The following is a 25,041-nucleotide window of genomic DNA, read 5'->3' on the forward strand; positions in this document are numbered from 1 at the left end:
AGAGTGCTGGAAATAATCAATTTCATTGGTAAATTCATACTAAACCAGTCTTTCAAAACAATATACCTGAGGGAGTTGTTACATGACGAATGTGAATTTAAGTGGACGGCCAAACATGAGGAAGAATGGGGATGACTGAAGAACATTCTAACTATGTGTTTAACATTCTTTGACCTATTCAGAAGGACAAAAATATCTATGGACACTTCACAAGTTGGAATAGGTGCCATACATGATGTGGAGAAGACTGAAGGCCAGTTGCATGCGCATAAATGATAATGACCACATCTAAATGTCGATATGCATAAATAGATATAGAATGCCTAGGTATGGTCTATGAACTCAATATATTCTACAGTTAAGTGTAAGGTTTACCAAGATACGTGGCAGAGAGAGACCACAAGCCATGAATAGCCATAATCAAGAAAAACCTGAGTGAGATGTCATCATGAATCCAATGACCGTGATGAAGCTACAATTATATGACTTTGAATTATTGTACACACCAGGGAAACTTACTGTGCTAGCTAATGTGTTTTCCAGGGCAATGACACAGAGTGAAACACATAATAAAAGTTCTACAGAGATCGATGTGAATCTTCATGTGTACCTGATCACTGAATCTCTTCCTGTATCTGACATGAAATCCAAGCAAATTTCTGCTGAAATAGAAAAGGACTTAATTCTACAGTAGGCCATCAAGAATCTGAATGAAGGATGGCCAAGAGGTGAGTCAGCAATAGTACATCAGAGCAGAGCTGAGTGTTGTCAATGAGCTTCTACTCAGACAGAGCAGAATTGTCATTCTCCAATCACTGCAACAAGAGATGCTGCAAAGGCTACATGATGGGGGCGCCTTGGAATCAAAAAGTGCAAGAGGAGGGCCAGAACTGCTGTTTATTGGCCAGGAATAAAGTCTGACATCAACAGAATGGTATCAAACTGTGAGACCTGTCTGTAACATCATGCAAATCAGCCAAAGGAACCCATGACCATAATTGACTTACCAGAGGAGCCATGCTAAAATGTTGGGACTGAACTGTTCCACCTGGATGGAAGGAATGACCTGTTGGTTATTGACTATCTATTGAAGTATCCTGAGATGGTGCTGCTTTCCAACATGTTGGCTGCCTACGTGATCAAATACATGAAGTCATTCTTTGTAAGACATAAAATTCCTCAAATCATCTACAGTGACAATGGACCTGATGCACCATCGATATCTCCAAAAGACTGAAGTTGAACAAACTGAGAGGCTTTTATTAACTTTAGAACAAAAGCACATCCATAGTGCTCCACTGTTTTACATTAGGCTGGGGGCTGTAAAATATTCTGGGGCCTGTGGGAGGAGCAACAGACACAATCAACCAATGTGTATGTCCAAACAGAAAAAGATATACATACAGTGGTTTACCACAAAACCATGCTACAGTGTAGAGAATTACAGAACTTTGCAGAAGAGTATGATTTTCGACATGTGACTTCAAGTCCTCTACATTCACAGTCAAATAATAAGGCAGAGAAAGGAGTCCATATAGTAAAACATTTGCTCAGGAAAGCATAAGAGAGTGGCTCAGATCCTTAACTAGCTATGTTGAGTTACTGAGCTTTACTGCTTGAACATAGCATGTCACCTGCCGAGCTCCTGCTGGGATGTAGACTATGCCCCATACTTCCCTACTCTGTAGACCCAAATAAGAACTGAGATGTCAAACAGAACCAAAAGCATCTGCAAAAAGGACAAAAAATAAAAAGTGACAAGTCAGCAATTGATTTCTACAATAAAGATTGAATATCAGAGATAATTTTTTTTTTAAATGGAATGTGTTTTTGATAATAAATGCAAAAGACATTAATGTTAATGAATTGCAACATAAAGCAGTTTGTTGAGCAGGGAACATTCAGATAGCTCATGATGAATTACATGCAGCTAGCTCGTATTCAATGATTGACTTTTCTTCCTTAAATTTCTTCCCATGACAGGTAAATAGTGAAAAGACATAACTGGAAAATCATGATCTAAGATCTGGAGATTTTACAGAGTAAAGCAGAATTAATGTTTCAAGTCAAAGGAGGCTCAGAAGGTTCCCTGGCTTGAAACCTTAAACTCTGTTTCTGTCTCCATAGATGCTGTTTCACAGGCAGAATATCTACAGAACTTTTGTCCTTTCTAAAAAATTACATAACTTAATCATTTTGAACATCCCATGCATTCAGATGATTTCAAAAATCCTGGAGTGACCACGTTTTGCAACATTGTTCATGAGTTTTTGCCAAAGTTATGGGTTAGGGAATTCAGCCCTTGCCCGCATCTACTCCATTTCCCGCTCATCTGCCCTGGTCCTCTCTGGCCCTAGATACAACAAAAACTGGTAACAGAAATTGCAAATGCAGAGTCCCCTTGTCCTCACCTACTATCCCACCAACCTCTGCATTAGCAATTTCTGTTACCTGCACCATGATCCCATCACCAGACACATCTTCCCCTCTCCTTACTTCTCCATCTTCTCTAGGGACCATTCCTTCTGTGATGCCTTTGTCCACTCACCCCTTACCATCAATTTCCCCCTTGGCATCTTTCCTTGTGTCCAAAGGAAGTGCCTCACTGTGTCCACACTTCCTTCCTCACAACTACTCAAGGCTCCAAACAGTCCTTACTTGTAAATCTGCAGGACTCATCTATTTAATCCGGTGCTACCATTGTGACCTTCTCTACATAGCTTCGCTGAGCATGTTCACTTTGTCTGTACCAATGACAGGGATCTTCCATTAGCCAACAATTTCAGTTCTGTGTCCCACTCCTATGCTGACATATCTATCCATGGTATTCTGCACTGCCAAACCAAAGCCAGACATAAACTAGAGGAATAACACATAATATTCCATCTGCACCCTATCCAAATAGATAGCATTAATGAAGACTTCTTTGGTTTCTGCTAGCCCACTCCGTATTCTCCCTCTCTTCCCCATCCCTCTGTCCCCTTTCCTCCAGCTCTCTACCCCCTTCCCTCTCTATTCACAGAGGCAATCCCCTCTTCCTATTTTGTGGTGTACCCTCCCTCCTTTACCACCTATTGCCTCCTGCCTGTAGGACCACTTCCCTCCCTTTCCCCTCCCACCACCATTTTGTTTGGTCACCTGCCTATATTTTGCTCATACCTTGATGTCGAGCCCAAGCCTGAAACAGTGGTTATGTATCTTTATCTTTGCTATATAAAGTACTCTGCCTGACCTGCTAACTTTCCCCAACTTTGTGCTTTTACATCAATCAAATTGTTTGGAAATCCAAATTTTATGAAATTTGATCTACAGATTCTCATGTCTGGTCAGTCACTCATCAGTAAATTCCCATCTTTTGGGATGATTGGATGTAGAAACACTCTCCTTCATAATTTACGACCTTGTTTTAGCCAGTTTAGCTCTGAGAATTCATTGAGCTTTCTCTAGTCTCAATTAGTGAGACAATGATGAACTTCTCCCCTTACTTGAAGAATCTCTTAAAATAAGAGATTAGTAATCATTCCAGAATTTGTAACTAAAAAAAATCAAGGAAAATTTATACACAACATGTTTAAATTTAACTTAATATAATTGTAATTAATGCAATTTTATTGGATTGCTTTTCTTTTAAAAATCATATTTCATATTGACATAAGTTATTGTGATGTCCTGAGGTAGCAGCAAACAAGCACAAACTCAGAAAAGACTGTACGACAGGCTTTACTCCAGTAAAAGTCTGAACTTCAGTTCAAGCCTTGATGGTTCCCCGTGTGACTGGCTCAGGAGGGGCCAGCTCAGGTCTATATTCAGGTTGGCTGATTGACAGCCGGCCAGGTGGAGTCAGCTCTTTAGGTGGTCTTCCTTCAGGTACATAGGTCACCCCCTGCAGTAGGCTGGTGGTACTCTTGAGTTCCAACTGTCCAGCTCCTTCCATATTAATTTCAAGAACCCATTGATTTTAACATGAAGGATCAGAAGCAGGATTGATGCCACTGTCAACTGAAACATTCACATGCTGTTTCCACCTCATCTGGCCAGCTTTGTTCTCGTCTTCCTGGGCATGTTTGTATATTTGCAATCCCTGAAAGGCCAAAGTAATTTAGCTCATAAGGTCATCATTCATGCTGCCTAGTTCCCCCCTCCCCACCCCCCGCCACCTCCAGCCCCAGCCTTACCAATCGCAATCATGAGTATTCAATAGTCTACTTCTTGATTTCTTAGACAAAAGTTTCTCCCTTTCTCCCTTCACTTTACATTGGACATTTTCCTTCCTTCCTTCCTTCTGCAAGTGAGAAGCTGCTTGGTAGAGTGATGTGAGTAACAAAGCAGGTTTGAAGCTACAATCTCCATTGCATCATGCTAAAACTAGCTATTAACCTGAAACAGGAAAGTGTTTTGCAGACAATATACAAGAACCATCTACTGGAGGAACTCAGTTGCTAAATTCCTTGAGTAGATTCAGTGTTACTCCAGATACAAGCATCTGCATCTCTTCTGTATCTCAAGATTATCAAAGCTGTGTACCTGTGGAAATTTTAAAAGGAGCATGGTCCATATATTAACTCAGTGTTGCCATACAGAAAGCACATTAAAGTCATTAACAGAAGGGGTTAGAAGCGGGAATATGTTCTCCATTTTTCCCCATAAATCAATTACAGGAAACAGGACATTCAGCAGGTTTTCTACAGTGCAAAGTTCCTTTTGAGTTGATTTCTTAATAATGGTCATTGATGAATGTAGCAAATGCAACATGGACCCTAGAACAATGCCAAAGGAAGTGTACAAACATAGGGCAGCTGAGGATGAAATATTCCTTAATATCTATATGTCAACCACACATCACTGAGATACATTGAGTGCGACATACTAAGATTCTGCCTTTATTTTTCATGATGTTTAATCCTTAGAAAGCTTTGTCAGAAAAGAACGTCATCTTTACAATCTTTGAAACATCTTGGAAATTTAGAATTCTCATCCAACAAAACATGATCTAGGAACATGGTCTGAGTTTATGATTCACATTCACTCACTTCATCTTTCTGTGTAATCAACACTCTAAAAATGTTTGTCACATCATAGATGTTTACAATTTGTTGTAGAATTATGGTGGCATGTTTACCATAGTGATTAGCACACGAGGTTTTAGAACAGATCCTCGAAGATGTTGACACCCAGGAATCTGAATTTCTTGAGCCTCTCCACTACTGAGCCCTCGATGGGGACTGGGTCACGTTTCCTTGACTTTCTCCTGCCATTCATAATCATTTCCTTGGTTTTGCTGACGTTGAGCGCAAGGCTGTTATTACACCATTCAGTGAGTTAATCTATCTCCCTCCTGTATGCTTCCTCATTGCCGTTTATGATTCTGCCGACAATTGTAGTGTCATTTGCAAACTTGTACACAGCTGCCTGGCACACAGTCACGAGTGTATAATGAGTAGTGCAATGGGCTAAGCATGTCTCCTTGGGGTGTGCCTGAGTTGATAATCAGTGAGGAGGAGACATTGTATCCAATTTGTACTGGCTATGGTCTTCTGATGAGAAAGTCAAGGATCCAGTTGCAGAGGTGCATACAGAGGCCTGGAGTTTGTAACTTCTTGACCAGTACTGAGGGAATAATGATATTGGAGGCCAAGCTGTAATTAGTGAAGAGCAGCCGTATGTATGAATTGCTGTTTTTGAGGTGATCCAGAGATAAGTGGAGAGCCAGCGATATTGCCTCTGCTATGGAGCGATTGTGATGACAGGCGAATTACAGTGGGTCCAGATCTTTGCTTAGATATGTGTTAATTCTTACCATGACCAGCCTCTCAAAGCATTTCATCAAAATAGAAGTTAGCGCAACTGGGCCGTAGACATTGAGGTAGTTCACTCTGCTCTTCTTGGGTGCCAGGATGATTGATGCCCTTTTGAAGCTGACGGGAACCTCTGACTGCAGCAATGAGAGACTGCAAATGTCATGAACACTCCGACAAGTTGGTTGGCTCAGATTTTCAGTATCCTGCCAGGCATACTGTCAGGGTCTGACACCTCGCAAGGGATAACCCTCTTGAACGATGTTCTGATATTGCTCTCAAAGACGGATATCACAGGGTCCTCAGCCTTTTCAGAGATTCTAGTAGGCATTGTTTGGTTCTTCTTCTCAAAGTGAGCAGAGAATGTGTTCAGCCATTGGGTAGTGCTTGCACTTGCTTTGTAGATTGTAATGGCCTGCACTCCCTTGCCTGTATCTGTCTTTGTCTCTAGCTCCTGGGGGCTCCTGGGGGCGGACTTCCTTCATGCGCACTGCCTGCTTATGGACCTCAAGGGACAGCGCTTGGTGCACACCAGAACTTTTCAGACTCTACCTCTGGGGAAGCCAAGCTACCCACCACCCACCTTGACTTTATAACACTTTCAGACAACAAATTCTCCCGCATCCTGTTGGAGCTCCTCTCAATAGTGTCTCCACAGTTCTCTGCCGCCAAGCCAAAACATGGGGAAAAGTACCACTCCCCACTCCATGCCAGGGCATGCCAACTCCCTCCCAAAAACTCAGCTTACTGAAGGAGGAGTTTAAGGAAATGGAGGTGCTGGGGATTGTGCGGTGCTTCGACAATCTCTGGCTCTTCCCCCTCCAAAATCAGTGGGGGCTGGAGGCCCCGTAGTGACTACCACCACCTCAATGAGACCACCATGCTCGACAGATATCCCGTGGCCCACATCCAAGACTTTGCCACCAAATTGCGCAGGACACAGGTGTTTTCAAAGGTGGAACTCATCCGGAGGCACCACCAAAAAATCCCAGTTAACTTCCAGGACATCCCTAAGGCTTGTTTGAATTCCTCCGCATGCCCTTTGGTCTGAAAAACAAGGCACAAACTTTCCAGCGGCTGATAGACCTCCCATTTGCATTCATCTATTTGGATGATATCCTCATTGCTAGCTGCAGCTGCAAAGACCACGTCACCCACCTGAGAAAACTGTGCACCAAGTTGAGTGAATTTCGGTTGACAATTAACCCCGCAAAGTTCCAATTCAACCAGGACACTATGGACTTCCTGGCGAACAAAATAAACAAACATGGGAAAACACACCCCTCCCAGAAAAGGTTGAGGCAGTCCAACACTTCACCAAGCCACATATAGTAAAAGGGCTACAGGAATTTGCCTGTATGATAAAACTTTACCACAGATTCATACTGGCAGCAGCCCACATCACACACCTGCTCTTTCTGTTAATGAAGCGAAAGTCAAATGACATTTCCTGGGATGATGAGTCTTCAAGGGTGTTCCAGACACCAAAGATGTGCTGGCCAACGCCACCCTCCTTGTGAACCCCAGTCTGGAGGCATCCACTGCTCTGACAGTCGACACCTCCAGCAAAGCGGTAGGAGGCGTAATGGAACAGCTTATTGAAGGGGAATTGCAAACCTGACCTTTTTCAGCAGGTACCTCCACCCCCACCCCCACCTCCACACAGAGCTTAAATACAGTACTTTTGACTGAGAGCTATTGGCAATAAGACATTTCCATTACTTTTTGGAGAGTTGGCAATTCAAGATCTTCACCAATCACAAGCCTTCCATGAGGTGTCGGACTCATGGTCAGTCCGACAATAGAAACTCTTATCCTACATGTCCAAATTTGGGATGGACATACAGCACATCGCGGTACATGTCCTGTCCTAGGGGGTTAACTGCATGGCGCTCGCTAAAGCACAGCAGCAGGACCCTGAGATTCCCCATGTATAGGACAGCTTTCTCTGGTCTCTGGGTGTAAAACATCCCCGTTGGCCCAGGTAACCTGACACTACTGTGCAACGTCACCACCTGCAGCACCCGCCTTATTGTCCTGGTTGCATTGAGGTGCCAGGTTTTCAATGCCATATACAATCGGTCAAGATGGCGGCAAACAGGTTTGTTTGGCATGGCCTCCGTAAGCAGGTCAGCCAGTGGGCCAAGACATGCATGAATTGCCAGTCCTCAAAAGTGCACTCACACAAGGGCATCACATGCATATTGATATATTGGAGCCTCTACCAGTTTCTTGTGGGAGAGATACCCATTGACCATGGTTGACCGCTCCATGAGGTGGCCTGAGGCATTCCTGCTGGCTGATGCCACCCCAGGAACAAACACCAGGGCACTAATTGACACATGGTTGTCCAGATTTGGGGTGCCAGAACGCCTTACCTCGAATGAGGGGCACAATTTACCTCTTTGGTCTGGGTGGCACTGGATGACTTCCTGGGGTCACAGCTCCACCACACCATGGCATACCACCCTCAGTCCAATGGGTTGGTGGAGTGGTTTCACAGGCATCTGAAGGCAGCCTTGTTGGCCCGGCACAAGGGTCCCAGCTGGGTGGACGAACTGCTTTAGGTACTGCTGAGAATTCACACCACGCTGAAGGAAAACCCCAACACCGCGGTGGTGGAGATGGTCTATGGCCCATGCTTAATCATTCCAGTAGAGTTCCTAGCCCCCGACAAATGCCTGGAAGATCCCATGGTTACCCTTGAGAATTTGTAATGAAAACTGGGATCCCTGGTCCCGCCACAACCCTCACCACATGCAACCAGCCCAAACATAACATTCCCAGGGACTGAAGGACTTGTCAGTATGTGTTTGTGCAAAGGGGCCCTATGAGGGGCCCTACAGGGTCATCAGGGACAATGGTTCCACTTTCATCCTCAATATCGGTGGTAAGGAGGAGTCTTCTACCAGTGAAATCAGCGTATCTGGACTATGACCAGCCAATCTCCATTCCTACCCCATGATGCTAAAGACAGCAGACAATGGCCCGATTGCTGGTTCTGGAGGAGGGGGTGTCATGTAGCGCCCCATGCATGGAGACACGGACCGGCCCACAAAATGGCTGACGATTGCAGTGACAATGTGGACCTGGGAGTGAAGACAGAGAACTGTGGTGGGAGCGCTGTCCAATCCTAGGCCAGCGCTCTGATGATGAGGGGCACTGACGTCAGTGCCTAGGGCCCATATCAGCGTGATGCCCAGTGCAATAAACCAATCTTAACTTCAAGGCTTTAGTGTGCATGTCACTCTTTTCTACACCCGCGTAGTCCAAACGCTGCAAGCCAATATCATATGATATTGGCCCAGAGACCAAAATAGAGGATCATAAAAACAGTCGAGAAGATCACTGGAGTCTTCCTTTCCTCTATTGATGACATTTACAGAGGATGTTGCATAAATAGGGCTAAAAAAATTGTTGACAATGCCTACCATCCATCACACAGTATCTTTGACCATCAGGAAGGAGGTGCAGGAGCTTCAAGTCAGTACTGCCATGCTGGGAAATAGCTTCTTTTCTGAGGCTATGAGGTTTAGATGCTGAAACAACAAACTCAATCAAGGTTCATTTAAGGCTCTTACTTTGCATATTATTTATTAATCAATATTGATTTTCTGTACTGCACAGTCAATTTGTTTTCACTTTTTTATGGTTTACACATCTCTCTTTCATTTTTACTAAAGTACAGTTTTTTGTTTGCACTAACAATAGGTAGAAATACAACCTGGTTCACAGGAAAAAGAATCTTGGGGTTGTATGTGATGCCATGTGCATACTCTGACAATAAATCTGAACTTTGAATTTTGAATTTTGATGAAAGGTTTCCTACAATCTTGTGTGCCTTATAAATGAGTAAATTATTCTAGAATATTTCTATGTATTTATTTAATATTATATATTTGTGTATCTGTGCATATTATGTGTTGTGTATCATGTGTGTACTGAGGTCCAGAGAACCACTGTTGTGTCTGCTTGTATATGTACAGTCAGTTGATAATAAACTTGAACTTGAAATTAGTATGCAAATATGTAGTTTTATCTTCCAGCATCTTTTGGGCAAATGGGAATGTGATGAGTTTTAAAAATCTCACTTGCCGCTCTGCTAATGAGGCCTGGACTGCTGGTACTGTTTGGCCTATTTTAATCCCACCAACTCATTTAGAATTTCTTCCCAATGAACACACAAGGAAATAACAGAAAAGCATGTGGATTGATGGCTGCTGTTTACATCTGGTGTTGACTGACAGTCTCTTATTGGGCTATTTCACTTAATGCACAGCAAAGGTGCCTGAGGCAGAAGGGGCTTGCTCCTTTCTTTTCATTTCCAGAACAACCCTGCTTAAGACGATCTGGAAAGGAAAGGGGAGAGAACCTTGCAGGCTAAAATCAGAGATAATGGGATCTTATTAGAAACTTCAGGGTCTTTTTTTAACTCAGTAAAATCTTTTTAACTTTTTAACTTGCTAATTCCAACACAAGTCAGTGCATAATTCCTGGCAATTTGAAAAAAAAATGAACCATTTAATTTGGCATTATTAATCCTTGCCATCAGTGTTTTAATTTCAGATTAAATATCTTAAACTTTGCACATTGAACAACTATTGGCTACATTTCTTTAAACATACAAATCCGGTGAATTTCTCAACATTTGAATAGGTTCCAATCTTTAAATGATTGGGGCTGGTTAAGAGGTAGTTGGGACATCTGTACCGAAAGAAACCTGACCCAATATCTCATGATTCACCTTCTCTGAAATGAAGGGTGGCACGGTTGGTGTAGTGGTTAGCATAACACTATTACAGCGCCAGAGATCAGAACCAGAGTTTGAATCCCGTGCAGTCTGTAAGGAGCTAGTACATTCTCCCCATGTCTGTGTGGGTTATGGATTTTCCACTGGAGCTCCAGTTTCCTTCCACCATTCAAAATGTACTGGGGGTTGTTAGTTAATTGGGTATAATTGGGCGGCATGGGCTCGTGGGCCAAATGTTAGCATGCTGTATGTTAAATTTAATTTAAAATTTAAAATAAACAGAAAATACTGGAAATACTTGACAGGGTAGGTAACATTCCTGGAACAAGAAACAGAGTTGACATTTTAGGTTGGTTACATTCCCAGCATTTTCTGTTTTTATTTCTGATTTCCAGCTTCTGGAGTTTTTTTTAAATTTAATCTCTCCTATGTTTAATTGAATCTGCATTATTGACCAATTCACTTGAATTCGCATCATTGGAGTCAGGAACCCTTAAAGTGATTTTGTGCTGTTTGATGACCCTGCAGTTTCATTAGTTTTATTTATCTGTGTCAATAAAATTTAGTTCACCAACAGCATGAAATATTGGAGCCCTCAGTAACAAAAGGAGTGGGTGTGGTGTTTACAGTGCTAGTTTATAATGTTTTTTTGAAATAATCCATGGACTGATTTCAATGTTTTCCATTAAACATTCTGATCCTGTCAGTGCATTAACTGACACTACTCATTTTATCTGTTTATTATGTCACCTCCTTCTCACTGACAATCAACACAGGAGGACCTGAAGGCTGCATGCTTAGTTCTCATCTCTATTCCCTACACACTCATGATTGCGGACGAAAGTTTGGTTCCAGTGCAGTCTGTAAAGTTGCCGACAATTTCACTATTTTTGGCCAAATAATGGGAAATGATGAGACAGAACAAAGGGTGAAGATTTAAAATCTGGTTGGGTGGTGCCAGAACAACTATCGGACTCCCATTTTCAACAAGACCATGAAATTTGACATCGATTTTTAGAAGGGGAGTTGTCGGCCTATGCACCTGTCTTCATTGATGGGAAGAAGGTGGGAAAATGGTTATTACCTTCAAGTTCTTGGGAGTCTATATAATCAGAGGACTCTCGTCGAGCCAGCACATTATGTCAACCATCAAGAAAGTGCACTAACATCTCGATGTTTCAAGAAGTTTGAGGATCTGGTATGCTGTTGAATACTCGATTAAACCTCTACAAGTGTACTGACAGAGTATACTGACCTGATACATCACAGCCTGTTTGGGTAATTCAAGTGCACAGGAATTCAGAAGGTTACAGTAAATAACAAACATAGCCAAGTCCATCACAGACTCTGACCTCCAATCCATTAAAGGTATGTAGACACAGCAGGCATCCAGTATCATAAAAGACCCCCATCACACTAGTCAAAAAACTATCTTTTGTCACAATTCTTGGGAAGAAGGTACAGTAGCCTAAAGTTCAGCACCTCTAGGTTCAGGAAGTGATTTTTTAATCCAACAAATATCAGGCTCTTGAATTTCCCTTTATTACTTTAACCATAAACTAGTCCAAGATCGCCAATAAAGGTATGTCTGCATCATGAAACATCTTTTTTTTTCTTGTACCAACTGTGAATATTTATTTATCTATCCAGATTTCAGTTTAATTGTCCGATCACATATATGACATCACACACAACCCTGAGATTTTTTTTCCTGCAGGCACAGCAGAATTACCACTTATTGGTAGTGCAAAATACTATTGTACACAGCAAAAACGTGTAAACAAATCAAGAACTATAATCATAAAATGAATATAAACAAACTGGCAGTGCAATACAGAGAAAATTTTTAAAAAAGAACAATAAAGTGCACAAGGAAGAGTCCTTAACTGGGTCCCCAATGGAGTCCATTCTTTTTAATATCTCTTTCCTGACTGGGATCATTTAATGGACATTACTGTAGTTGGTGAGCCCACCATAACTTGTTTGGCTGCAATTAAGAATTTTCTGGCTTATGCTCATTGTACATAACAATGTACATAACAATTGTCATGACCAAAGCTAAATCTTGCAGCCAAGAATAATGATAAAGTAAAGCTGAAAGTAACTGCTTTGAGAATCTGTGTCACAATGAATAAACATTTTTTTTTTCTTTTTATTATTATTAAGACAAACAAGTAAAGGTGGCTGGGGAGGGGGGGTTGGTGGTGTTTAACTACAGATCATGGATCATTTGAGAGAACATGACACGTCAAAGAAGTATTAAAAAATATTATATAAGGTAATTTTGTATATTGTTTGTAATTATTTTGTATTTGATATTATTTTTGGTCATATAACAAGTTATGAATTAATTGTTTAATTATTATAATTATAAAATTTGATGTCCTGAATGAAATATGTTATGTAATAATTATGGTCATGCTTCTAAGTTACAATTGATAGGTGACATATAAATATGATATGATTTGATTTATGTTATCATTAGTATACCTTGTATAAAGGGTTTGTGTTAAATGCAATAACAATATTTTTAAAAAAGATAATCAGATTTATGATTACTAAAATATATTAAGAATGCTTTTTAAAAAAAGAAATATCCTTATTATTTTTTCATTTTGATAACTTAATCACCCGATATGCTGAACAGTTCATGATGATGTGTAATTTCCTGATTGACCTTGTGTTCGAGAATACCTTAATGGATGTGAAAGTCCAGAGTAAATGGAAAATTGAGGCTCCTATTCCTGACTTTCAAAGAGTTAGGATAAATGGGTGTTTTTCTGATTGGCAGGCAGTGGTAAGTGGGGTGCCACAGGGGTCTGTGATTGCCCTGCAGCTGTTCACCATTTACAATGATGATTTGGAAGAGGGGACAGAGTGTAATGTAGCCAAGTTTGTGGATGATATTACATTGAATGGAAAAGCAAATTGTACAGAGAATTTGGAGAGGAAGCAGAAGGAGAGAGTTAAGTTAGATGAATGGGCAAAGGTCTGGTAGATGCAGTACAATGTTAGTAAATGTGAGGTCATCCACTTTGGCAGGAAAAATAGAAGAGCAGATTATTATTTAAATGGTAAAAAACTGCAGCATGCTATAGTGCAGAAAGACTTGGGAGTGCTTGTACATGAATTGCAAAAAGTTGGGTTGCAGGTACAACAGGTTATTAAGAAGGCAAATGAAATGTTGGCCTTCATCGCTAGAGGAATTGAATTCGAGAGCAGAGAGTTCATCCTGTAACTGTACAAGGTACTGCTGAGACCACACATGGAGTATTGTGGGCAGTTCTGGTCTCCATAATTGAGGAAGGATATATTGGCTTTGGAGGCAGTCCAGAGGAGGTTCACCAGGTTGATCGCAGAGGTGAAGGGGTTGACCTACAAGAAGAGACTAAATCATCTGGGATTATACTCACTCGAATTCAGAAGAATGAGTGGAGATCTTATAAAAACATTTAAAATTATGAAATGGGTAGATAAGATGCAGACAAGAAAATTGTTTTCACTGGTGGATGAGACCAGAACTAGGGGGGCACAGTGTCAAGATTCAGGGGAGTAAATTTAAGAGGGAGATGAAGAAAAAATTTAAGAGGGAGATGAAGATGTTTTTCTCAGAGAGTAGTGAATCTGTGGAATTCTCTACCAGGGAAGCAGTTGAGGTGACTTCATTAAATATATCTAAGGTTCAGTTAGATAGATTTTTACATAAAAAAGGGAATTAGGGAATAAACAGGTAGGTGGAGTTGAGTCAATGATCAGATCAGCCATGATCCTATTGAATGGCAGAGCAGGAACGATGGGCTGAATTGCCTACTCCTGCTCCTATTTCTTATGTTCTTATGATTGGTTAATTGTTTCTGACTAATTAAGGATTTGGGATGGTAACAAATTTGGGAGCTCAAACAGCACTTAATTGCCTCAAAGTTTATTTAAGGTCAGAGGATGTTGCTCTCTGTTTCAGAAAAAAAAATCCATTATGCTGTATGTATGGTTTGTGGACTCTCATATTTGTAGATTCAGATGTAAATCAATCTTTATTAGTTAAGGCTTTGAAAGAGTATATGTCTATGGAACCAGCCAAGTAATCATGTCTTTGTAATGTTGAACACAAACAAACTGAAAATAAATAACTCCATATATTTGCACTCAAGTGCTGTACCTTCACATGTTGACAGGTTTACAGCTGTATACAGATGAAAGAGTATTAACAAAAGTAGCTGTGAAGATTTCGACCACTGTCAATGGCGATTTATGGTGTTCCTTGTGCTGTCTTTTTTGGGTTCATATGTTTTCTATATGTGCCAACATGGAAGATTTCTCTTTATTCTAAGGGTGAGTTGCTTTAATTTTTCTGGAGAACACTGTCAGTTTGCATTGAACTATTGATGTTTCTCAGTGTTGGTAGGTTTCACAGATTCATTATAAATGTGGAAAATCTGGTCTTTTGAAACCTTACAACCAATTTCCCCAAATTGAATCTGAACCAGTTGTAAAGTGAACATCAAGAAGAATGCCTTTGCTTTGAGGCTTCTAGTGATCATACAAAATGAAAATCAGATTCTCCCTGAACCCCAAAATCCAAGATGAGGATTGGAGTGTGATTAAACTGTATTTTTGGTGTATTTGCACTCTTTATAGCTGAAGATTGGGGGGAGGAAATGGAATTTCAGTTCTGTGTGTTCTGTATCTTCCAATCGCAAATTGATTGCAGTGAGTAACCACTATCACATTTACCATGGTCATCATAATGTTGGGCACATTCAGGCAGTCTGACCCATTCGTGATTGATTAAAATGTGGCAGAAAACTGGCGTATCTTTGAACAGGGAAACAACATATTCATAGCAGCAGTACATAGTGAGAAGCCTGCCTGTACCAGAGTGTATGTTCTGTTACATTTGGCAGGCCCAGAAGCCATTGAAAGGGAGAGGTCATTTGTGATGCAGGTGAAGTGTGTGATGGGAACCTTATTACCAACCTGGCTGAGTTGAGAGAGGACCCTGAATGTTTCAAGTGTAAATTTAGAGAAATGTGCAACCCTCAGAGAAATGTCACAATGGAAAGGCACAAATTCAACATGAGAGATCAAAAGCCTGGTGAGTTGGTACCCTCAAACATCAGTGATTTAAAAATCAGGGTCAAAATCTGAAATGTCAGCACACTTTATGACAAATGATTTAAGGAGAGAAGGGTCTGTGCCATTTGAGAAGAAAGTATGAGGAAGGCATTTCCAAAATACAGAGAACTGACACAACCAAAGATTATCACAACATGCTTGCCATATAAAACTACTGCGGAAAACTGTAAAAATCTGGCCTCTCCACAACAGCAGGTCACAAGTATCTGTCCTACCAATCAACCAGAATCAGACAGAAAGTCATCATTAATAGCCTTTAATCACCTTAAAGTGCCAGCATGTTGCTGGCCCAGTTCCAAGGCAGGTACTGAGTGAGTGGTTTGGGTGTAACAGCCTTTATGGGGATATTTGGGAGGGAGGAGTCATAGGTTCAGGGGGTGAACCTATATACAGTATATAAAGTACATCTATATACATAGTGGTGGCATCACCCTCCTTTTTAAACAGTTGTCTGTTCTCGGGCAGTTTCTTGTGCAACAGGTGGTGCTTCCTGTGGCTGAGGGGGTGTTGGTACTGTGGTGCTGTTTGGGTTAGTTGGAGTTTGGGGTGTGAAATCAGGTGGGGCTGGCTGGTCAAGGTTACCTGGGGAGGGGTTTCCTTCATGTGCCAGATCCCAGATGGAGACTGTGTCCTGTCGACCATCCTGATACTCCACGTAGCCGTATTGGGGGTTGGCGAGGAGGAGGTGGTGTTCTCAATCAGAGGCTCAGTTTTGTAGTGTCTGATGTGCCTTCAGAGCAGCACAGGCCAAGGGTTTGTCAGTCAGGATGGTAGTGTGGTTCTGGATGCCAACTTCCTGGGGAAGAAAAAGAGCCTTTCATGTGGTGTGGCATTCATGCATGTACAGAGAAGACACCTGGTGGCATGGAGCACGTCAGGGAAGGTGTCTTGCCACTAAAAGGTGGGTAGCCCTCTTGATTTAGGAGCTAAGAGAACTGCCCTCCAAACAGTGGCATTTTCCCTCTCAATTTGTCTGTTTCTCCAGGGGTTATAGCCCGTGATTCTGCTCATGGCTCTGCCCTTGGCCAATAGGCAATGGCGCAGCTCCTTGCTCATAAAGGATGACTCCCGGTCGCTATGGATATAGCAGGGGTAAATGAACAATGAAGATGCCATGTAGCGCCTTTATGACTGTGGCTGTGGGCTGTGGCAAAGGGAAAGCTGGAGTATTTGTCCACGATGTTCACAAAGTACACATTCCTGTTGGTGGATGGGAGAGGTCCCTTAAAGTCTATGCTTAGCTGCTTGAAGGCTTTGATAAGGTGAGTTTTGTCTGGCCAATAGAAGTGAGGTTTGCACTCAGTGCAGACTGGGCAGTTGCATGTCAACTCCTTGATATCTTTGACTGAATATGGGAGGTTGTGCATTCTGACAAAGTGATAGAGCCTGGTGACTCTGGGGTGGCAGAGGTTGCTGTGGAGGACTTGGAGGCAATCTGGCTGTACATTGGCATATGTCTCCCAGGTCAGGTCATCGGGAGGCTCATTGAGCTTCTCAGGCTGGTACAAGGTCTTGTAGTTGTAGGTGGATAGCTCAATTCTCCACCTCAGGATTTGTCTCTCTTAATTTTCCCCTGTTGTTTGTTGTTAAACATAAAAGCAACAGCAGGTTGGTCAGTCAACAGGGTGAACAGTTTTCTGGCCAGGTAGCGCCTCCAATAGCGCACAACTTTCAGTATGGCTTGGGCCTCTTTTTCGATGGCTTAATGCTGGAGCTTCGGGCCCTGGAGGGTTCAGGAAAAGAATGCTATGGGCCTGCCCACCTGGTTGAGTGTGGCAGTCAGGGATGCCGGATGCATCACACTCTACCTAGAAGAGGATGGATTCATCTGCAGCATGCATCATCGCCTTGGTGATGACACCCTTGATGCGAGTGAACACCGTTTGTGCATCTGCCGACAGGGAGACAGATTTTATCAGGGGCTGTGCTGTGTCTGCATTTCTCTCTGCTCTTTACCACAACTATTTGGGCTCTCCACTGGGCATAGTAGGAGAAGAGGACCAAGCACCTTTTCATGGCTTTGAGGGTCTGTGGTAATGGAAGTTCCAACAGGCAGCATGAGATCCGGATCTGACCAAATGATGCAATTCTCCACCACGCATCCCAGGATGGCCAGCCTTGCTAAAGACACACTTCTTTTGGTTATAGGTCAGATGAGGCTTTTGGCTGCCTGGAGAAACTTGTGGAGGTTGGCGTCATGGTCCTGCTGGTCATAGCCACAGATGGTCACATTTTCCAATAGGGTAATGTGGCCTTGAGTCCATAGTCATCAACTATGTGATCCATCTCTCTCTCAAAAGGCACATGGAGGAAATAGTAGTGGTGGCTGTCTGCCCCGAAAGCAGTGTAAGGGCTGTCCTCTGGCTAGATTGGTAGCTGGTGGTAAGCTGACTTGAGGTAATTGGTCAAGAAAACTCAGAAATGGATGATCTCATTGACCATGTTGTCGATGCAAGGAAGTGGATAACATCTAGCAGTGTGAAGCAGTTTATGGTCTGACTGCAGTCAATGACCAAGTGTTGTTTCTCTGCTCTTTACCACAACTATTTGGGCTCTCCATGGGCTGGTGTTGGGTTCTATGATTCCTTCCACAAGGAGTCATTTGACCTCTGTTTTAATGAAGGGTCTATCCCCAGGGTTCTACTGTCTGCTCCTAGAGGCTACTGGCTTGCAATTGGGGGTGAGGTTCTCGAACAGGGGTGGTGGTGGGACCCGGAAAGTAGAGAGACCACAGATAGAGTTCAGGGGGTTCGGCCGGTTGGTGTTGCAGACTGTGAGGGGTGAGTTGAGGCCATTGAACTGCATGTGGATGCTCTGTAGTTGGCACTGAAAGTCCAGTCTCAGTATGACCAGCGCGCAGAGGAACAGCATGATCAGGAGTTTAACGTTCCTGCACTCCATGCCCAGCACAGTCAGTGTGATGGTGCAGCAGCCACTGATCTCAGCCTATTGCGATTGGGAGACCAGGAATACCTTACATAGTGTCAAGGTCACTACGAGGAAGTTATTGCTGTACAGTACCTGGGTGGATGAAGCTCTTGGTGCTGCCAATGTCAAATAAACAGTTGGTATGATGGCCATTTACCTCAAAGTTAATCATGGCTTTGGCCAGTTGTTGCAGGCTATCTTGATCGAGAATGATGTAGTCACTGTCTGAGTCACTGCTGTGCTTGCCAAGGTGGCTACCCCATGTCGTGCATGCAGGGCTGTCCCATGCTGCTGGAAGTGGGGCCAGAAGTGGTGCCACCCCCACTTTTTCGTCCCCAGGGCCCCATCGATTCATCCCCAGCCACCAGAAATGACGTCTGTAGTGGAGCCAGAAGTGGGGCGGTCCAAGATGGCAGCAGCTGTTGGTCACATGTGGCACTGCTGGGGGAAGGTTGGGACGTATAAACTTTTGTGTAGTGCCCTTTGTTTTCTGCAAGTGGAGCATGTGGCCCTTTGGGCTGGTCACCTCTAATGGGGGTGCTTTTCGTGCTCATTGAAATAGCACTTCTCGGGGGCGGAGGGGGGGTGTTGCATGGCAAGATGGCTTAGAGATGGCAGTTCTACCTTTCCCCAGTTAGACTTATAAATATCCGATTTAAAAACCTGTAAAAGTGGTTAAAATAGTATTTACACACTTTGGAATAGTGGAGGATTGCAATGATTACAAATGTGAAAAAAAATCAAAGACTCAGTTACAAAAGAAATTACCTTATAAAAGTGTTGAAGAATTGAGGCCTACCTACCAAGTTGAATCCATGGAGTAATTGACTGGAGTTCCCAAGCCTCACAAAGGACCCCTGCTTGGCTGAGTATTACAGTGGCGCCGATCGCATGTCCGCAAGATGGCGCTGGTTCTATGATGAGCTCGGCCGGCCCTGACTTGCGCCCGCATGAGCACAGGCCACACGGGTGGATCAGCTGAGCGAGAATAGACTCGCTAGCCTGCAGTCGTGCCTGATGGTCTAGGGGCGCGCAGTGTAGCATTGGAAGACGTACCTGTGCAGTCAGTGACTCTTTTGGTCATGCGCGGTGCGTCATGAGTCCAAGAACTATTGGAAAAGGTGTGGGCTGTAGGGGAGCTCGAAAGACAGTGGGTTGATGAGGTTGGCACGCTGTCGATGAGTATCCAGACCCACAGCCACACAGGAAGTGGAACTACTGTATCAGAAGAGGAAGAAAGCACCGCATTACTGGAATCAACACTGGAAAAATATATGGGGACTGGAATCAGAGAAGGTAGGCCTCAAGGGGAAGTGATGGAACCTGGACTGGATTCTGTGTTTACAATATTGGAAGGGATTGCTCATCAAATGGAAAACAGGTCAATGCAGATGTCTACTCAGATAAATCAAGGATTTATGGAAGTGAAAACTAAAATGAATGATATGTTTGAAGAGATGACTTCTATGAAGAAAGATATTACTGTAGTTAAAAGTGATGTTAGTAGATGTATATAAACAGTGGATACTGTACAGGATAATTTAAAAAAAAAGAATATTTTTTTGAATGTAAGAATCAAGTGGATCGTAATAGAGAAAAAATGGAAAAAGTGGAGGATTCTTTTGTGGATTGGGGATTCAGAAGAAGGAATTACTGAAGAAGATTGATTCATTAGAGAATCAAGGTCGAAGAAATAATGTAAAAATTGTATGTCTCCTGGAAGATATGGAAGTTTCAGATCCAGTAAAGTATTTTAGAAATGGATTCCTGAGGTACTGAGCAATGATTTTTTTCCAGATTGTCTGGAGCTAGACCAAGCACTTAGAGCGTTAAGGAAAAAAACATTTCCAGGTCAACCACCATGAGCAGTTTTGATTCGTTGTTTGAAATGTCAAGATAGAGAAATTATACTACAAGTTGCGGAGCAGAAGGCACAGCAAAATCAAAATCCAATGATGGTTCAAAATAACAGTTTTTTTTAAATGCTGATCTGAGTCAAGAAATTATTAGAAGGCACCGAGAATTTAATTCAGCTAAAGAAGTATTCTGGCAAAAGGGTTATAAATTTGCTTTTCGTTATCCGGCTGTATTGAAAGTTTTTTATGGGAATTTTCAATCTCAATTTTTTGAAAATGGCCATGATGCATTAATTTTTGTTAATTCATTGCCAAATCTGCGAGGAAGTGGATGGTCACCATTATCGTCACCTAAAAGGAGGGCAAATGGTAATGGGAATGGGAAGAATGGGAAACATGGAAAGAACGGAAAGAAAGTTGAATTGACGCAAGGTCTTGACATTGAAGACGCGGAACAATCATTGGGACTGGAATCATTGGGTTGAATATATTTGATTATGTACTCTGTGAATGTCTGACTGGGGGTGGGGGGTGGGGTGGATGACACTGAGACTTTATACTCATTTGCCACTAGTGGGTTTTACCACACCCAGATTTTAGGGAACTATTACTTTTAGTAGTTTGTTTGGGGTAGTATATTTTTTTCTATTTTTTTGACTTTGTGGAATTTTTATATAGGGGAGAGTGTTCAGAATGTTAAGGGAATTAGAAAGGGGAGCAATTTTATAATAGTTTGGTTTATTACTAGTGAAATGTCTTAATTTGAGTTTTGCAACTTTTAATGTTCAGGGATTGATTCATCCCATTAAGCATAAATGAGTATTGACTTACATAAAGAAAATGAAAGATGATATTGTTTTTTGCAAGAGACATATTTGACTGAAAGAGAACATTTGAAATTGAAGAGAGAGTGGGTTGGTCATATGTTTTATTCTTTTAATTCTAAGGCAAGAGGTGTAGTAATTTTAATTCATAAGAAATTAACATATGAATTGGAATTATTTGAAGGAAATGCAGGGAGGGTTTTAATGGTGAATTGTAAAATTTTTACTGAATCATGGACTTCATTAAATATTTACGCACCTAATGTAGATGATGAACGGTTCATGTCGGAGGCTTTTTTATTGTTAAATCAGGCTAATGAAAATATTTTGATTGGGGGAGATTTTAACTGTGTTTTAGATCCTTTATTAGATAGATCTCTGAAAAGCATAAGGAAATCAAAGACGACAGTACAAATAGGAGCTCTGATGAAAGATTTGAATTTAATTAATATTTGGAGGAGAGTAAATCCTACAGAGAAAGATTTTTCTTTTCATTCATCTAGACATGATTCATTTTCTAGAATAGATTTTTTTTGGTAACGACTCATTTACAAGGTCGAATATGACAGGCTGAATATAAAAACCGGGTTATATCAGATCATTCTATGTTGTTCTTCTCCTGTGCAAGTCCAGAAGTGGTGCAATTGTCTTATAGATGGAGGTCTAATACAATGCTACTGAAGAAACCAGAGTTTATTACATTTGTTAAGGAACAGATTGCTTTATTCTTGGCTGAGAATACTAAAAGTAGTAATTTTGTATTGTAGGACGCTTTGAAAGCATTTTTGCGTGGGCAAGTTATTAGTTACACTACAAAAGTTTAAAAAAAAACAATATGTGACGGAAAGTTTAACATTGAAGAAACAAATTACTGAGTTGGAAAAGGAATTTCAGAAAGATGTTACAAAAGACAAAAAACATGCTGCTTTAACAAAGTTGAAATTATGTTATAATACATTAAAAACTTACCAGTATGAGTGTTTAATTCACCGATCTAAGCAATGTTATTATGAACTGGATGAGAGAGCTCATAAGGCATCAACATGGCAATTAAAAATGGAACAGACATCACAAATTATTAATGCTGTTAAAAAGAATTCAATACTTACCTATAAACCTCAGGAAACTAATGATCAGTTTTATTAATTTCACCAAAAATTATATATTTCTGAGGGAAAACAGGACATTGGTTCTATTGAATCTTATTTATCCAAATTAAAATTATCTGTTTTAAGGGAGGAGGACGTTAAGGAATTGGAAGCTCTATTTACAGATTTTGAGATTAAAGAAGCTATACAGGAGATGCCAAATGGAAAGCCGCCGGGGATGATGGATTTTCAGTTGAATTTTATGAAGTATTTTATGTATTTGGAGAGGTATTGCAGCAAATAACTGAGGATCAGTTGTTACTGGAATCTTGTTCGAGTGCTATAATTACTGTGACTCCAAAGAAAGATAGGGACCCGTTGAAAATATCTTCATATGGACCTATTTCTTTATTAAATGTAGATTCTTTGGCTTGGCTTCGCGGACGAAGTTTATGGAGGGGGTAAAAAAGTCCACGTCAGCTGCAGGCTCGTTTGTGGCTGACCAGTCCGATGCGGGACAGGCAGACACGATTGCAGCGGTTGAAAGGGAAAATTGGTTGGTTGGGGTTGGGTGTTGGGTTTTTCCTCCTTTGCCTTTTGTCAGTGAGGTGGGCTCTGCGGTCTTCTTCAAAGGAGGCTGCTGCCCGCCAAACTGTGAGGCGCCAAGATGCACGGTTTGAGGCGTTATCAGCCCACTGGCGGTGGTCAATGTGGCAGGCACCAAGAGATTTCTTTAGGCAGTCCTTGTACCTTTTCTTTGGTGCACCTCTGTCACGGTGGCCAGTGGAGAGCTCGCCATATAATACGATCTTGGGAAGGCGATGGTCCTCCATTCTGGAGACGTGACCCATCCAGCGCAGCTGGATCTTCAGCAGCGTGGACTCGATGCTGTCGACCTCTGCCATCTCGAGTACCTCGACGTTAGGGGTGTGAGCGCTCCAATGGATGTTGAGGATGGAGCGGAGACAACGCTGGTGGAAGCGTTCTAGGAGCCGTAGGTGGTGCCGGTAGAGGACCCATGATTCGGAGCCGAACAGGAGTGTGGGTATGACAACGGCTCTGTATACGCTTATCTTTGTGAGGTTTTTCAGTTGGTTGTTTTTCCAGACTCTTTTGTGTAGTCTTCCAAAGGCGCTATTTGCCTTGGCGAGTCTGTTGTCTATCTCATTGTCGATCCTTGCATCTGATGAAATGGTGCAGCCGAGATAGGTAAACTGGTTGACCGTTTTGAGTTTTGTGTGCCCGATGGAGATGTGGGGGGGCTGGTAGTCATGGTGGGGAGCTGGCTGATGGAGGACCTCAGTTTTCTTCAGGCTGACTTCCAGGCCAAACATTTTGGCAGTTTCCGCAAAGCAGGACGTCAAGCGCTGAAGAGCTGGCTCTGAATGGGCAACTAAAGCAGCATCATCTGCAAAGAGTAGTTCACGGACAAGTTTCTCTTGTGTCTTGGTGTGAGCTTGCAGGCGCCTCAGATTGAAGAGACTGCCATCCGTGCGGTACCGGATGTAAACAGCGTCTTCATTGTTGGGGTCTTTCATGGCTTGGTTCAGCATCATGCTGAAGAAGATTGAAAAGAGGGTTGGTGCGAGAACACAGCCTTGCTTCACGCCATTGTTAATGGAGAAGGGTTCAGAGAGCTCATTGCTGTATCTGACCCGACCTTGTTGGTTTTCGTGCAGTTGGATAATCATGTTGAGGTACTTTGGGGGACATCCGATGCGCTCTAGTATTTGCCAAAGCCCTTTCCTGCTCACGGTGTCGAAGGCTTTGGTGAGGTCAACAAAGGTGATGTAGAGTCCTTTGTTTTGTTCTCTGCACTTTTCTTGGAGCTGTCTGAGGGCAAAGACCATGTCAGTGGTTCCTCTGTTTGCGCGAAAGCCGCACTGTGATTCTGGGAGAATATTCTCAGCGACACTAGGTATTATTCTATTTAGTAGAATCCTAGCGAAGATTTTGCCTGCAATGGAGAGCAACGTGATTCCCCTGTAGTTTGAGCAGTCTGATTTCTCGCCTTTGTTTTTGTACAGGGTGATGATGGTGGCATCACGAAGATCCTGAGGCAGTTTACCTTGGTCCCAACAAAGCTTGAAAAACTCATGCAGTTTGGCATGCAGAGTTTTGCCGCCAGCCTTCCAGACTTCTGGGGGGATTCCATCCATACCTGCTGCTTTGCCACTTTTCAGTTGTTCGTTTGCCTTATATGTCTCATCCAGGGTGGGAACCTCATCCAGCTCTAGCCTTAGGGGCTGTTGAGGGAGCTGGAGCAGGGCGGAATCTTGGACTGAGCGGTTGGTACTGAAAAGAGATTGGAAGTGTTCTGACCATCGGTTGAGGATGGAGATCTTGTCGCTGAGGAGGACTTTGCCGTCTGAGCTGCGCAGCGGGCTTTGGACTTGGGGTGAGGGGCCGTACACAGCCTTTAGAGCCTCGTAGAAACCCCTGAAGTCGCCAATGTCCGCGCTGAGCTGTGTTCGTTTGGCGAGGCTAGTCCACCACTCATTTTGGATCTCCCGGAGTTTGCGCTGAAGATGGCTGCATGCGCGACGGAAGGCTTGTTTCTTCTCTGGACAGGACGGCTTTATAAGGTGAGCCTGGTGGGCAGCTCGCTTCTTTGCCAGCAGCTCCTGGATTTCCTGGCTGTTTTCGTCAAACCAGTCCTTGTTTTTC

The 25,041-nt window shown here is 42.5% G+C and overlaps 2 long non-coding RNA genes across 3 annotated transcripts in view; one reads left to right on the plus strand and one right to left on the minus strand.

Moving 5' to 3' along the window:
• Positions 1–3,702: 3,702 nt before the first annotated feature.
• On the minus strand, positions 3,703–16,694 carry LOC138739180 (uncharacterized). Its single transcript, XR_011342070.1, has 2 exons — positions 16,261–16,694; positions 3,703–4,081 (listed from the first exon to the last, which is right to left on the minus strand). It is a non-coding gene; the product is annotated as an uncharacterized lncRNA (long non-coding RNA).
• A 94-nt stretch (positions 16,695–16,788) lies between these two features.
• LOC138739940 (uncharacterized) overlaps positions 16,789–25,041 on the plus strand; it is a 43,784-nt gene continuing 35,531 nt past the window's right edge. For both annotated transcript variants that reach the window (XR_011342588.1, XR_011342587.1), the window contains exon 1: positions 16,789–16,940. This is a non-coding gene — a long non-coding RNA (uncharacterized lncRNA). The remainder of the gene's footprint in view (positions 16,941–25,041) is intronic.

Source organism: Narcine bancroftii, chromosome 7, assembly GCF_036971445.1.
Source record: "Narcine bancroftii isolate sNarBan1 chromosome 7, sNarBan1.hap1, whole genome shotgun sequence".
In the NCBI taxonomy this organism is placed as follows: Eukaryota; Metazoa; Chordata; class Chondrichthyes; order Torpediniformes; family Narcinidae; genus Narcine; species Narcine bancroftii.